The sequence below is a fragment of the Trichechus manatus genome, unplaced genomic scaffold, assembly GCF_000243295.1.
Source record: "Trichechus manatus latirostris isolate Lorelei unplaced genomic scaffold, TriManLat1.0 scaffold00264, whole genome shotgun sequence".
NCBI lineage: Eukaryota > Metazoa > Chordata > Mammalia > Sirenia > Trichechidae > Trichechus > Trichechus manatus.
Window position 1 is genome coordinate 1,774,964 of NW_004444200.1, and position 3,991 is coordinate 1,778,954.

Consider the following 3,991-nt stretch of genomic DNA (forward strand, 5'->3'; position numbering starts at 1 on the left):
CAATACTTTTCGCCTCCTTCTCCAACTGGCAGGGTCAGTCACTCAGATATGGTACAGCAGGGCAGGTGTAGCTGAAGAGGAGTTACTGGGATGGGTTGTTCGTGGTACTTACTACAGTCACCAGAGCAGGTCAGTAATCAGTGCAGGGCAGGTTCCAGTAGGCCATCCCTGTGCTGCTTGGTGGTGTGATGTCAAGAACACGGTGCAGGTAGGCAGGATGCAGCGGGGAGATTGTTCTGTGTGGAGCTAAGATGGATATGGGAGAGAGGAGAGAGGAACAGGAGCCAAAAACATACAAAAAACAAAGAATGCTAGGGGAGCTTGCTGTTGGAATGGAGGGATGAGAGTCTATGAAATGGAGAAAAACAGAAAGTGGAAGAGGAAGAAAAGAAAAGAATGAATAAATAAAAATCAGAAAGGTTAAAGAACCGCAAAGTTCCCAGAGATCCCACCGATGCAGCTATGAGGTCTGGGGAAGTCGCTCTCAGGTGTTGCAGTACAGCCTGGCTAGAAGGTTTAGAGGTATACGCCTAGTATTCTGGGATCAGAAAGAGAAGGAAGATATAGAGAGATGAGAAACTGAGCAGTGAAGAAAGACAAAAAGGGAAAAAGAGGGAAAAGAAAACAAAACAAATTAAAAACAAATAGAACAAGAAAGGTCCTCCAAAAAAACAGAAAAAAAAAAACCAACAAAAAGAAATGCTCTCAGGGATCCTTCTGCACGTCTGTGGAAGCCAAAGTGGAGTTCCCTGCCACGCAGCTCTGCCTGGCCAGAAAGGGCTACCAACTCAAGAAAAGGAAAAGAAAACAAACAAACAATTTAAAACTAACAAACGAACAAATGCCCTGGGATCCCACCAGGGCGGTAGCCCAGACCGGGAAGCAGCTCCACACTCGAATGGAGCTCCGTAGCCCCTCAGGAAGAAGCAAAGGTGGCGCACGGAGCCAGACACTCGAGCGAAAGGAGGGGGAGGTGGGGAGTGGCAAGCATGAAATCAAAAGAAGCAGTAGAAAAAAAAAAAAACAACAGCACCAGCAGCCAACAAATGGCAGTCAGAGAGCCAGCTAGTGTGGGCTGGTGTTTCTGGAGAAGAGACTGTGTCCGCAGGAAGCAGAGGAGGCCGAGTGTGGGTGAAGAAGAGTAGAGAGTGGGAAAGCATATATCACAAATTGCTGGTGCTCTGCAGCCCCTCAGGAAGAAGCAAAGATGGTGCACGGAGCCAGGCACTCAAGTGAAAGGAGGGGGCGGTGGCGAGAGCCAAGTGAGAAATCAAAAGAAGCGGAAAAGAAAGCAACACTAGTAGCCAACAAACGGCACCAAGAGAGCCGCCCGCTTGGGTGTGTGGAATCCAAGCAGCTGGAGCTTCCCGGTCAAGAGACTGTGGCAGCGGGAAGCAGAGGAGGCCGAGTCGGGGCGAAGAGGGGTTGGGGGTGGGAAAGTGCACACCGCAAATTACCGGTTGTTTTGTCTCCCGCTGGACGCTCCGTGAGGCTGCTTTCTCGTACCCCCGTTTGCTGGTCTCCGATAGGAGTCCAAGATGGTGGATCCGCGCTGCGTTAGCTGGTAGGAGACCTCTGCATGAATCTCTCCTCGCTCTCCGTTCTCTGTCAGTTTTCTCACTCCATTTGGTGCTTGGCTGAGTTCTTTATCTCTTAATTTGATATTTTAGGGTTTCAAGATTGCTGTTTTCTCTGTTTGGCTTAGTTTTTCGGATCTTTGCTGTGGAGGGACGGCTTGATGCTTCTGCCTAGAGCGCCATTTTTATATCTTGCTCTTTTTTGAGTGTTGTTTGCTTGATATATTTTTCCATCCTTTGAGTTTTAGTTTGTTTGTGTCTTTAAGTCTAAGGTGTGTCTCTTGTAGGCAGCATATAGACGGATCGTGTTTTTTTATCCATTCTGCCATTCTCTGTCTCTTTATTGGTGTATGCAGTCCATTTACATTCAGGGTAATTATTGATAGGTATGAGTTTAGTGCTGTCATTTTGATGTCCTTTTTTGTGTGTTGCTGACAGTTTCTTTGTTCAATTTAATTTTCTGTGCTGAATTGTTTTTCTTTATGTATTTTCTTTTCATCTTTTTCATTGTTGTTGATATTGTATTGGCTGAGTCTATATTTTTCTTGTTTTTTATTTTGATGTGTAGGATTGTTAGTTTCCTTTGTGGTTACCTTAATATTTACCCCTATTTTTCTAAGTTTAAACCAGTCTTTTATTTCTTTATACTGCCTTGACTTCCTGTCTATATTAAAAATCTATGTCTACAGTTTTTAGTCTCTATTTTTTGTTTTAATGTTGCCATCTTTTACCTATTGACGTCTCTGTTTCCCTATTTTCAGTGTTTTAGTTTTGATTTATTTTTGTGACTTCCCTATCTGGGTTGATATCTGGTTGCTCTGTCCTGTGTTCTATGTTATTTTGTTATCTGATGTTATTGATTTTCTAACTGGAGGACTCCTTTTAGTATTTCTTGCAATTTTGGTTTGATTGTTGCAAATTCTCTAAACTTCTATTTATCTGAAAATACCCTAATTTCACCATCATATTTGAGAGACAGTGTTGGTGGCTATATAATTCTTGGCTGGTAATTTTTTTCCTTCAAGACTTTATGTATGTTGTCCCATTGCCTTCTTGCCTTCATAGTTTCCGCTGAGTAGCCCAAACTGAGTCTTATTGACTCTCCTTTGTAGATAACTTTTCATTTATCTCTAGCAACTCTTAAAATTTTCTATCTTTGATTTTGACAAGTTTGATTATAATATGTCTTGGTGATTTTCTTTCGGGATCCACCTTATGTGGGGTTGGATGAGCATCTTGGATAGATATCTTTTCATCTTTTGCTGTGATGGGACTCTGGCTGTGTTTCCAGCTGTTCTCCTTGTTCCTGCCTGCTGTCTGAGCCTGATTCTTCAATTTTCTTACTGATTTTATGCTATTCAACATTCTTCAACAAATTCTTTTTCTGTTTAAGTCACCCAGAGTTAGTTTCTATTGTCTGCAGCCAAGAATTTTGATTGGTCCAATTTTCAATCTAATAGCAGAGCAATGAAATCAAAGGCATTCAATCATGGTCTCTGATATAAGTTGGAAGCTTTGATTTCTTTGCTGTCTTTCCTTGACTGTATGTTTTCAGATTCCTATCATTCAGTGCTTAGATTTTGTATTGCAAATCATATCTTTTGGTCACTTGCCCAGTTACAGAGGAGGGAAATCTCTAGTCCTGTCCCCTGATAGTTCAGTTTGTACACCTGACACTATATAATAGAAAATTAGGAAATTAAAAATGGAGGTTATTCCCGCCCTCCCATTATATAAGAATACAATGCTTTCGTTAAAAAATTGGAGTGAAAAAAATGTTCATAATCATAAAATCCAGAAAAAAAAAATTACAATGCCCTGTGACATGTAAAACAATAAGAAGAGGGGTATTGGTTATAATCCAGTGTCAGCCCCTCTGCACCATTGTGCTTTTAAGAGCATTTCTAATTTGTCTTGTGTTCCTATTTTAACTAAATAGTTAACATTCATAGTTATATTGGGATATTGAAAATCTGATAAGTGAGCTAGGGTGAAAGTTTTTTGTTTTGTTTTTTCCTCGATAACCACAAATATTATGGCTGGCCAGAAAAATCATTTATAGAATATTCTCTTTACCAATAATGCCTGTTTCAGAAGAGCTAATACTGAAACTAAACACAACATAAATAAAAGACCGCAACTTCTCAGATATAGATAAAACTTTATTGCTACATTTAAAAAAATCAAATCTCAGGAATTCTTTTCTAAAAAGTCTGTTAATTGTAAAATTCAAAATAAAAAGATTGAAAGAGGCAGTGTATAGCTTTTTAATTTTGTACATACCACCATAACAGTTGAACAATTTTTTTTTAATTGTACTTTAGGTGGAGGTTTACAAAACAAATAGTTTCTCATTACACAGTCAGTATGCATATTGTTTTATGATATTGGTTAACAAACCCACAACATGTCAA